The following is a 12958-nucleotide window of genomic DNA, read 5'->3' as shown; positions in this document are numbered from 1 at the left end:
TTTTTTTTTTTCTTTTGCGAAAAAGGGGGGGGGGGGGGTTACCAGTTATTATGTACAATTGAAATATTCTTAACAAATACAGATCTTGTTATTCCATTTGTAATAAAAAAAGATTTTTTTCATGGTTTCAACATTTCTGGAAATGTTACATCTCTACCCCAGACCTATTGCAGTCATCTCAGGGCTCCAGACCTTCTGGTATCCCCGAGCCCTGAGACCTTCAGCAGAAACCAGAGGCCCACCATCTCCCTCCCAGCACTCTTAATCTCTCCAGGTTACATTCCCAATGCTTCCAATCTCCACAGGAGGGATGAATATCATTAGTGTATTTTTACTCACTCTATTGTTTGTTGTTTTTTGTGATGTGTTTACAAGTTGACACACCCGACGCCCCTGTTATCTTGTCCTGGACCACCTAGCATCCGCATTTCACCGGGATGAGACAAGAATACCTCAGAATGTCGGCTGAGCACCAGCTCAGAGTGGGTTATCCAGAACCTGCTCATTTCTTTTGATGGTCCCAGTTGGAGTTATGTTTAATTTTGCTTACATACCTAAGACTGTTCTCTCTTTTTTTTCAATTTCTTCTCTTCATGGATCCACTCATACTTACCGCTCCATTGATGGTTCACTGCCTTTTCTTTGGTTGATATAATGACTGTACTGGGAACGTATTTTTGCCTTAATACACTATTTTTGGCGAGTCCATTGGATGGGTCATTGCCCTATTGTTTATTTTTCATGGAGCCTTCCAGGGCTATGTGCCTTAGAACTGGTTATTTACACCTTACTGTTCTTATTGTGTATTTCAACCATTGCGGCTTGTCTTGCTGACTGGAAATACTTCCCTTCTTTTTTGCCTTGTCTGTCTATCCTTCTCCCCATCTTTTGCTTTTTCCCTTTCTATCTGCCTTCCTCATTTTCCCACCCTTTCCCCTCCCCACCGTTTTCTGTATTCCTCGTCTGCAAGAGAACCAGCATGGTACAATGGTTTGCACCTTAGTTGCCATTTCTTAATAAACGTAGGTATATTTAATTGTGATATTGTTCTTTTTCTGATTGCATTTCTTGTTCTTTGGCATCAGTATAGCTGGTTAATATACTCCCATCTTGCAGTTGTTTTGGTTATTGCACCATGTTTGTCTGTATTCCCTCCCCTTGTGTGTGATGTACTTCCCTTCTACTTCAGAATCTCATGGCCACATGGTAATCTGCTCGCATGGGGGGGAACATTACAAATACTGTCTTTTGAATCATCTACTGCAACTTGTTGTCTGCTGTAACCTGCTGCATCTTTGTGGATGAAAAGGTATTTGGTGAGTTTAGCTCTCTGATGAGGATTGTCTGCGGTGATTATATCTGCTTATACAGGCCAGGTATAGAGGTCTCACCAAGCAGGCCATAGATAATTTTTTTTTCCTGGGGGGGTTCAGCTTCCTCAAACTTTAAAAGACTTTATCTAGCAGACACACCAAGGTTTGAAAAAACATACCAGCCATATCCTTCCTAAACCAATCCTCTACCTTGAGCAATACCAATTTTGTCACCATGTGGATAAAATCCATGTTTTAAAAAGACTTATAATTGGTGCCTACCAATTCACACAAACCGCTTAGTATACACTGATTGGGATTTTGTTACCAAAAACATTCGCAGAATAAATTTTGACCTAACTTTATGAAGCAATTTGATTTTATTTTATATTTTGTATTACAGAAAGTAGAAAATATCATTTTTCCCAGAATTTGTGGTCTTTTTTCATTCATATAAAAAATTTAAATAAATAAAACACCCAGCAGCAATCAAATACCACCAAAAGAAAGCTCTATTTGTGTAAAAAAATTCTATAAATTTAATTTGGGTACACAGTGCTACATAGCAAGACATTGATTGGGGGGGTGGTGGTAAACCTGCAGGACTGAAGTGGTTAATGTCTGCTGATCCAAAACAATAACAGGTACTGCAGGGCAAGCCTGGCTGATAACATAGAAAAAGGAATAAAAATACAATCAATCTCAGCTTCTGTACAAAGGTAAGTTTACTGGCTCTTTATTGCGTATACAGTGGTCATGTAGTATAGGCAAGCCTGTAGGATGTAATGTAGATGTGCCTCTCACAATTACAGAGCCTATAAAAATGATTATAAAATCACTGGATATGTGACAATAATGCTGGACATTTTTGCTTGCTAACCACTTATAGGGGTCAGGGGTATTGTTGTCAATTACTGCCTTTTGCATTTCGATGCAACAGTTCCAAATCAAAACTCCATGAAAGGCTGGGTTTGATCTGCTTAGCTTGAAATGCAAACACATCCCAATAGAAGCTGCTGGGTCCAAAGAAAGCAACACAAAACAGATCATATACACCCCAATAACTGTTATTAAAGTAAATGGGCATCTGGTGACCTGCATTTTATGTAAAGTGAAGCAATGGCGGCTTTTTTATAACAATGCTGACAAATTGTGCATAGTTCTGAAGCACAACAGGGTACAAATGCTTTACAGAAAATGACTGCCTTCCAGTGTCCACCCAAAACAAAAACTAAAATACCCTTTAATATGCCCTCTTGTCACAGTGTATGAAGCAGTGAGCACTCCCTTTAACAAGTCCACCTTGTTGTAAGATATAGATAGCTGTAGCTGCACAGTGCGCCCACACACAGTCATTAAGCCATCTCCTCGCTCCTCGCTGGCTGTTCTACATGTGCTTAGAGCACGCAGCGGAGTCTGCCTATGGCCATGTGCCTTTCTACTAGCGATGCACCAATACCAGTATTGGTATTGGTGCTAATGCCGAGTATTTGGGTGACTACTCGTACTCGCCCAAATGCTCCGATGCCAAGCCCCATACCTGAGTTTCCGGTATCTGGAAGCGGGACAGCGAGTCATTGCACGCTGCCCAGCTTCCTGATTGGCCGGGAAGCCAGCTCCATGCTCCCTCATCACTTGCCATGAAGCCGGCTCCATGCTCCCTCATTACCAGGTGACCAATCAGGAAGCCGGGCGCTGTGTAATGACTTGTTACCCGGCTTCCTGATTGGCCAGAAAGCCAGTTCCATGCTTCCTCGTCACCTGGTGACGAGGGAGCATGGAGACGGCTTCCCTGCTAATCGGGAAGCTGGGTGGCGAGCCTTTACACGCCGCCCAGCTTCCCGGCTAATCAGGAAGCCAGGTGGCGAGGAATTACATGCCGCCTGGCTTACTTAATGGGACATCCGGTATTGTAATTTGGTAAGTATCGGAAAAAAACGCGTAGATACCATAAAACCGGTATCGATGCAACCCTACTTTCTGCACACCCATAACTCCCCTGAGCTCTGGTCCAAACTCCTAAAAAGGCTGTTCCCAGCCACCTGATAATCCTAGACTGGTCATTGGCAACACCTGGTTTTCAGGACTAGAGATTCCATCCCGCTGCAGTCCAGAAAACCCGGCAGAAACTGCAAAAAACTGCTGTTCTGGGTGACTGTGTCACCAAATTAGCTTGTGGCACTACCACGCACCTCCACAATATATATTTATATATATATATATTACATACATGTATACATACACAGACCTGAGGCATCAAGGATTCCCATCACTTCAACTGTCCCTTACCTCTTCTAGTAGGGGTGCAGTAATGAAGCAGGGAGTCTGGCAGGTGGTGATGTGACCACCCGCTTGGCTTCCTGAATGGAAGCCATGCTCTCTCGCAGCTTCCCAGGCACGAAGGACTGTGGCTGTTATGTGAGGAATGTAAGTGGTGCTACTGCGCTCGCTATCTTTGTGACCTCTTCACCGGCTCAGTGACTAAAAACATGGTGCCTGCTATTTCGGTTCAGTGTTGCGCTTGGGGTGATTAGGGTGTGTCCAGGCACACCCGACACACCCTGTACTCACACCTATGTCTCACTCTCAAACCCAAATTAGATAAACCGCCCTTAGACCCCCAATTCCCATTTGTGAACTGATTACATGTCACTTCACTTCACAAACTCTTCACCAACAAGTTAAATCTGCTGGTATTCTTTTAGTCCCTTGGTCCAATCATGATCCAGCCCTAGCTGTCCTTTGCTCACTGATTTCTTTCTTGGGTCCTAGTCCTCGGTCTCTTAATTACTCATTTCTGTCCTATCCCCATATTGTAGACGACTTCCATGCAACCATGCAGGAATACTGCCACACTAATACAGGCTCTGTTACTTCTGTCTGCACCCTCTGTTCCACAAATAAGGTTATCCGCGGACACTTGATCCAAGTTGCATGTGAATGCAAGAAGAATCGTACTCAATGTCTGTCAACTGAAACAAGTTCTTGCCTCCTACTAAGGAGATTAAAGTGTACCTCCACTTTCACAGCCAAATTGGAATAACACCTATTTTATATTTGTTACATGTTCCCTTTCACATAGCATAAGCTAAAAAAAAGTTTAAATTGCTAAATTATGGTTTCTTGGCTTCATAAGGGCTTCTCTTTCTTTGTAAAGTTATTATAATATGTAAAGCAGATTTGAACACTGCCTTTCCTAACAGCCTGATGTCTGCATTACATAGTAATGAACTTAATGAGGGAAACAAAATCCAGAATTTTCAATCCTCTGTCTTTCTATAAGGACAGATTACTGTCAAGGTGCTCAGAAAAACTTGCATTCAGTCATCTTGCCAGCTGCAACAAAACAACTAAAAGGTAAGAATGTTTTTTATTTTTATATTTTTCGATATGCTATGTGAATGCTTTGTGCGCTGTGTCAATAGGAATACATAACAAACATATACACGGTGTGCACAATTAGTAAGTAGTTTGAGCAAATCGCCATTTTTTTGCATATTGTCCAACTACAAGCTGTATAAACTTGAATACTTTGGATTTAAGCATATCAGTGATGTGTATTTGTGTAATGAGGGAGGGTGTGGCCTTAGGAGATCAACGCCCTATATCAAGGTGTGCATAATGATTAGTTAGCTTCTTTTCCTCAGGCAAAATGGGCCAAAAAAGAGATTTAACTGACTCTGAAAAGTCAAAAATTTTAAAAAGTCTTTCAGAGGGATGCAGCACTCTTGAAATTGCTAAGATATTGGGGCGTGATCACAGTACCATCAAATGTTTTGTTGCAAATAGTCAACAGGGTTGCAAGAAACGTATTGTGAAAAAAAGACACAAATTAACTGCCAAAGATTTGAGAAGAATCAAATGTGAAGCTACCAGGAACCCATTATCCTCCAGTGCTGTCATAGTACAGAATTGCAACCTACCTGGAGTGCCCAGAAGTACAAGGTGTCAGTGTTCAGAGACATGGCCAAGGTAAGGAGGGCTGAAACCCGACCACCACTGAACATGACACATAAGATGAAACGCCAAGACATATCTGAAGACAGATTTTTCAAAGGTTTTATGGACTGGTGAGATGAGTGACTTTTTTGAAAAATATTGTATTAATTTTCAACAGTAACAACAATATAAAAACAATAAAATAAAACAACTGTATCAATAAAAAAAGAAAAGCACGTGGCTGTACATGACAACACAGGATGTTACCTACGATCAATGATCAATGAGCTGTACTTGTGACTTTTTTTTCTTAAAAAAGCATAATACATGTCAAGCACAAAGACAGTTGGTAAGTAATGGCTCAAAAGCTATAACCATTACGGCCATCTGTATTAACAAACAGTTGAAAGGGGCAACAGAAAGTATTATGCAGTAGTGGGAACACCAAATAGCGTCCCAATAATGTAGGTAATAGACAGTTTAATACATGGGTCCTTAGCATGTCATGTGTTATCCAACAATCAGAAAAATAAATTTTTTCTCTTTTTGCTCCACTGCACCAGACCAGCCCATATCTCTTACCAAATAAATCTAGCCAGGAGAGAAATCCTCCGGCAATTCCAAAACACCTATGGTCCCATCAAGTTGTTTCTCTAGATACCACGTTGTGAGCCTCAATGGGTATACTAAAGCATATAATTCAGCACCAGAATAATAGTGCAATATAAAAGGTCTCCATCGTACAAAGAAATTTGTGGTATATCGATGAGGATCTAGAATAGCTTCAGGCCTTTCCTTCCACATCAGTGATCTTAAAGTTTCCATGAAAGGTTGGAAAGATGGTGGTTGCGTAGAAAGCCCAAAATGCATATTAGTATGTTTAGCTATCAATTTAGTAACATAGATCCAAATTTTTTTCATCTTACCTGTCTGAGAGGGAGGATTCCAATGACCATAGAGACAAAGCCAAGGTTCACGATTTAAAGGGATTCCATGTATAGTGCATATGTAAGAAAGAGCAGATTCCCAGAAAGTGACAACATGTGGACAATCCCATAGACCAGGGCTCAAAATTTCAGGTCCTGAGCTACTAGCCAGGCCTTAAAAGTTACTCGTTACCAGTTGCCCTGCCTGACCCCAATCCATCCTATTCTACTTGTGCACAGATATACCGAGTGTACCTGGGAACAAACTAATTATTCTCTTGCTGGACCAATACCGGCCATTGCACAAACACACACACGACACAACACGCGCAGCAGAACACCACGTAGGTCATTACACGCAGCACAACACGCAGGGAATTACACGCAGGGCATACACGCAGCATTACACGCAGGGCATACACGCAGCATTACACACAGGGCTTACATGCAGGGCATACACGCAGCATTACACACAGGGCTTACATGCAGGGCATACACGCAGGGCATTACACACATGGCATACACGCAGCATTACACACAGGGCATACACGCAGCATTACACGCAGCATTACACGCAGGGCATACACGCAGCATTACACGCATGGCATACACGCAGGATTACACGTAGGGCTATGTGCAATGCAAAACAGCCAGGACTTCCCCTAGTCAGCTCCGTGCTCTGAGGAGGAGCTGCTGATCGATCATCTATGGGTGCACGAGCAGCTGCCTCTGTACATGACAGTGCCAGAGTGACTCGATAGCTTCATTTCCACTCGCCCCCACACAATTTTCACTTGCAATTTGCGAGGGGGCGAGAGGAAATTTTGAGCCCTGCCATAGACAATGACGAAATCAAGCTCCCTCTAAGGCATAATAGGCCTTATGAACAATTTTGAAATGAGTCTATCCCCATTGCTTCCCATTGTCCCAGGAAATGTAATACTGGTCTCCCTCAGCAGGGGGGTGTTTAGCCAGACTTCTAAGCTGTTTCATTGTTTTGTCAGTCTGCAGGGCTGCCTCAAAGGTGGCACTACAAGTCCCAGCCAGCTGTCCAGTGGTTAACAAAGAACGGTTGGGGATCGCTGGAGGCTGAGCTCACTGGGTCAGAACAGGGAGAAGAGCTGGGAGCCCCCTCCCTCTGCTCTAAGGCCAGAATCTGTGCCTCCGCCACCCTTGCCGCACTGCGATTGACAACAAATATTGGCAATGTGTTATTGTCATCACATTTAACATTTCCAGAATCAACATTGACCGTGGTATCATTCACATTTCCAGAATTACCAGTTACAGTATCTGTTACACATGCATTTAATTCACGTTCTTGCATTACCATCTCCACGCCATCTCTAGGCGCAGGAGAACTTTTCAATTCCATCCCACCCTCCTCCCCTCTCTGTTCACCTGCATCTGTACACAGTACCTTGGTGTGTTCAAAGAGTCCAGTGGAGGAATCCCGGGTGTCTTCGGCAGGCGCATAATAAGACATCAGGGTTCCCAGAAAGTCTGCGCCCAATAAAACTGGTGTGGGAATTTTGTCAGAGACCCCCCACTTCTCTCATCCCGCTTCCTGCCCCCAATCAAGGAAAACACGGGCCCGAGGCACCTGGGAACGAGTGCCCCCAACTCCAGTGAGGGTAAGGAACTTTTCCGTGATGAGGTCTTTGTCTTCTGTGAGCTCTGGATGGACTAGAGTGACCTCTGCTCCAGTGTCTCGGAAGCCAATGAAATAGATAACCAGCTGCACTCCTTACTGGAACAATAGTAGACCTGCAGAAGCACCTGGGTGCTTGTAGCGACCACTTACGGCACATGAACAACACAAGAGTAGCAAAAAATGTCACCAGCACACCAATGAGTAATTCAGCAAAAGTCAATTTAATGACACATTGCCATTCAGTTACAAGCACTTTCGGGATCTCAAGGGTACCCCTTCATCAGGTTCAGAATGACGTTTGTGGGTTTCTCGGAAAGCCAGTCACAGTCTGGTTACCGATAACAACGGGCTGCAAGTTGGTCTGGTTACCTCCCGACGTCTCGTTAACAAACAGCACAGAAAAAGGGGTGCTGACTGGCTGGCCAGGTGATGTAATTTTCTTCGGCTCAGGACACTGGTTCCTGAGATGTCCAGAGTTGCGAATGTCCGCACCAGGCATTCCAGCTGCTGGTTTCTGGGAAGGCTGACTCATCAATCTAGCAGGCGTTGCCGTTAGCGATTTCCCACCTTTCCAGCCACTTGGGGGAGCTCAGCGATGGTCAGATACCAGAGTGTTGGTATAGGTATCTGCCAGTTCAGCGGCCACTGTGGCAGATTCTGGCTTTTGCTCCAGCACAAACTGCCTAATTTCTGTGAGGCAGATGTGTAGGAGCTGATCCTGGATCATCAGGTCCTCCAGGGCTTCGTAAGACACTTTCTTCAGCCCCTTGGTCTACTGCCTGAATGTGGTACGTCAGTGGTCCCCAACCCCCAGGCCGCGGACCCTGTGTAACTGTACTTTATTTTGAAGGCATGTTTAAATACAATTAAATTAAAATTATTAAATCAAAACAATCTAAAATATAAACAATCAACATACTCCCCTCAGCGGGCCACGGTAAAATTATCAAACGTTTGATAATTCCGAAACGTTTGACCAAATTCCGAAAAGAGTCTGCAGGCCCCTTTTGCAGGGATCTGAACCGTCTGCGATACACCTCCGGTGTTAGTTGGTACCTCCTCACGATTGCTTCCTTTAAGGCTTCATAATCATTGTCTTGCTCAGGTGGCATTTCCACAGAAGCATCCAGAGCTTTGCCTCTCAGCCCTGGCATCAAATATTTGGGCCATTGGTTCTGAGGCAAGTGATATTGCCTGCATATCTTCTCAAAGGATAGCAGGTAGGTATCGATATCACTGTCCTTCAATTTGGCTGCAGGGCTCACAGCCAAAGGTACTTCCCTTTGCTCTAGGGAACTGAGGTTGGGCAGTCTCTGATGCTAGAGCCTAGCCATCTCCAGTTCATGCCGACGGGCCGATTCCCTCTCTGCTCTGCGTTCCGCTGCCTCTCTCTCAGCCTGATGTTCCAGAAACTGCAGGTACATTACAGGGTCTGTGCCCATTAACCTTTGCAGAATTTCTTGCATTTGAGGAGAGTCTCCGCTGGGTACAGGCATTCTGTTACTGGACGGATCACTCTGTGGGTTGGAGATGATACTCGCCATGACCTCTTGTCAGTCTCCATACTCTCACCCTTCGGGGCTGTACCTGAACCCTGCTCCTCTGAGGCTGAGACCTCTCCTTCCGGTCTCCCCAGGATCTGCTTTCCCTGGATATATTGACTCATGCAGGTCACAAATCATGTCCTCCCGTGTTTTATTGTATGTGTCCGTCCGCCTTGCTTGACTCACAATAATCAGATCATCTTTGCTCATTTTCTTGTACTCTGTCGGACCAGGCATGTTTGCAAAATAAAAGATAGGGCAGAAAAGCAAAAGGGGGGGGGGGGAACTGCTATATGTCTCTTAATTACAAAACTATGCACTGGCTTATCTCTAAAGACTGTTTAAAAAAGGTGAAACTCTAACGCTACACTAAAGGCTCTAAACAGAACTATCCCACCGCTCTGACACCAATATGTGACGTACGCCCGGCCCAAACCCGCTGTACGTCAATCACACGTGACTATACACGATATTTTCCAGGTCGCGGGACACAATCTCAGGCCACCAGACTGAGAGCCATCACCAGGGTTGGTTAACTCAGCAGTTAACCCTTTACCCACAAACGTTCACTTGCCACCCTGTGTTTGTTAACGGAAACACAGACTGTTCCCAGCAAATGCTGCGACAATTTAAAACACTTAAACAATACCTATGATACCGCTGTCCTCTCAGACAGGAATATGACAGGATTCAATATATAGTAGCGCTCTTCACAGAGGCAAGGATACTTTAAGTTTGTATATAGAACGTAGAGATAAGCTTAACTAATTTTAAGATTGTCCTTTAATAAAAGAAATGGTGCCGAAAATATACAGAAAAATATATTAATAGACAAAATATATATACAACAGCAAAATAAAAGGGAGTAAAAGGTGAATACTCAACAGTCCTGGGTTTAGGACTTCTGACAGAGTTCAGAGTTGATTAAGCAAAGGAGAAGTCTGAAGGGCTCTTCTTCAAGCAAGCTTTTAGCAGATAATGTCCAGAGATTAAAGGGGAACTCTTCTGCGATGTTAAGACTTCTTAGTTCCTACTTGATGTTTTTAAAACCCACTCTAGCCCCCTCTAGCTAGTTCAGCATCTTTTTGTCAGACCTTTAGGAGCCGGCCCCTAGGGCAGGGCTGGGGCTGGAAAGCAGGCGGAGGATGAACCTATATTACACTATCCCGCTAAATTCCAAATGATGAAATGTAGCTTGATTTTGTAACTCAGGTTTATGACTTTTGGGTGAATGTGGGGCACCTCCTCTACCAGACCTGCTTGTTTATTTTAACTTGTCCACTGGTCATAGATGAGGTCCTGGTCATAGATGAGGCTGGATGGATAACCAGTGAAACGTCTTCAAGAAAAATAAAGCAAGTCAAGTTGCCTTGACTTATTTCTTACAGATATTAGCCTCCACTGGACAAACCAAAATGTTTATACAAAAGAGACTAAACCAGACACCATGTTGGTTAGGAAACTTTTCTAATAAATAAAACTCAATAAATCTGACCCCCTCCAACTATTTTCCTAAAAACCAGGCTCAGAAATACAACCAGCAACCCTAACAAAATCTTAGATGAATTCCGCCAGCATCTCTCTCAGCTTTACTCTGATCCCCCTCTCCCACCCCCTGCCTGGATCTCTTCCTTTCTGGACTCTATCTTGTTACTCTTTTCCAGACTCCTACAAATCTGCCTTAGATGTTGATATCTTTGAAGAAGAAGCCCTTAATGCTATTTGCCGTTTTATGTGACACCAAACTCAGGAGTTAAATCTTAAAAATGCATTAAAAATGTAGTTACTGTATTTGTGTATCACTTGGCTGAAGATTATCAAATCATCTCTGAATATGTGCTGGCAGTGTCCTTTGTTCTGGAGGGTAACTACTTTTGTTCCTCATGGTCCCTTTGTGTGTTGTAAAGTAACCACTGCTCCAAGCTCTCTGCCATGTTAGACTATACCTTCAATACAAATTAGCCAACTAAACATACAATTATAGTTAATCACCGGAGTGAGCTTGGAGCGGTGGCTACTTTATAACACACAGAGACCATGGGGAACAAAAGTAGTCACTTTCAGAAGAAAGGATAATGTCAGCGTGAATTCAGAGAAGATCAGATGGGCTTCATTTCTAATCAACAAACCGTAGACAGTTTACCCAGGGTTCTTCATCTGTACTATTTAGCTCAGGGTCGTAAACAGGAGTTGCTACTCGACAGGGCTGCCCCTTGTTGCCCATTCATTTGTTTTGGCTTGGGAGCCTTTAGCCATTTATATCCCGGCTAAACCAGATATTCAAGGCATAGTGGGTTCTTCTTATAAGTTATCTATATTTGCGGATGATATCCTTATGTCTTTAATGTCCCCACATACTTATTTGCCAAATTTGTTAGCCTCTTTAAAAATTAGATTGCATCATTTTCAGTGTTGAAGGTTACCATATTAAATCAACCGCGATAAGTGTGTCTCTCTTGCCTACCACAATCTTTTGCTTAAAGCAGAACTTCCCTTTTTCCTGGATGACTTCCTTCACCCACCTAGATAGAACTATAACTCCAACATACTCTTCTCTTTACCAAGCTAATTTCCTGGACTAATAAGCAAACTCAAACCCCTTCTGGAAGTATTTTAATATTTCATGGATTGGCATAATCCATGCTGTTAAAATAACCTACCTATTCCAAAATTGTTACATGCCTTTTTTTGGGCCCTGCCAGTCCTTGTGCCTGCCCATGTTCTCTGCAACTTACAAAAGGGCACTCTCCAGTTTATCTGGATCAGCTCAATAAGGATTCTTTATCATTCATGTTTACAGGGTGGTCTAGGAGTCCTTAACCTTTCCAACTATTACAAGGCCGCTCATGTAGCCTCCTTGCCATTTTGTCAGTGCATCATGAGATGTGGGTATCCCTGAGTGGCTCCTGCCTTACCTATGAACCTGTGTTTCTCTAGACAGAGTGGTAATGAGCAGAGTCTTATTTACTTAGCTTGTATTGGGACAAGAGCTCTTTATATGCAGGCAGGAAAACACAGATTGCCAGTATGTCCATAAATGGCCAGATACATTAATTCCATATATACTGTATGTCAGGGCTCAAAATTTCAGGTCCTAAGCTACTAGCCAGGCCTTAAAACTGACTGGCCACCAGTTGCCCTGCCTGAACCCACCCCACCCCGTCCTGCCTGCCTCCCCTCCTTTAACATCGCCCTCTCCCACCATAAAAAAAAAGAGATAAAAATAAACCCACCATGCAAGTAATAAAGTCGCAGGGCAGGTTACAGGTTGATTGGAGGGCACAGGGCATGTAATAGGGTGATTTATTTATGTTAATTTTTTTACTTTTAATTCTTTTCATACTTGAACATCTCTCTTTTCTAAATAACTACTATGCTGCGCTTGGCTTGAAATATTCTTAAGTGAAAAAGTTTAAAAAAATGTATCCAACTGTTCTATATCATCTCTCCATACATTCAGTGTTCATGTACAATTGCTGATATAACAAAACTGAAACAAAAAACATAAACCATATATCGTGGGTGAGACAAATACAGAACCCAGTATTATATCCACTGTAATACCATTGATGATAGTCCAAA

General features: G+C 43.2%; 1 protein-coding gene across 1 annotated transcript in view; it reads right to left on the bottom strand.

Annotated features, from left to right (window-relative positions):
• The window catches only part of LOC108797234 (triple functional domain protein-like), a gene marked incomplete at its 5' end in the record, with an annotated part of 228203 nt that overhangs the window by 79406 nt on the left and 135839 nt on the right, over positions 1-12958 (bottom strand). The gene's annotated exons all lie outside the window — the stretch shown is intronic.

Source organism: Nanorana parkeri, unplaced genomic scaffold (assembly GCF_000935625.1).
Source record: "Nanorana parkeri isolate BGI_ZX_2015 unplaced genomic scaffold, ASM93562v1 scaffold1248, whole genome shotgun sequence".
NCBI classification, from domain to species: domain Eukaryota; kingdom Metazoa; phylum Chordata; class Amphibia; order Anura; family Dicroglossidae; genus Nanorana; species Nanorana parkeri.
Note: the sequence above shows the minus strand (reverse complement) of the source record. Positions and strands in the feature narration are given on the sequence as shown.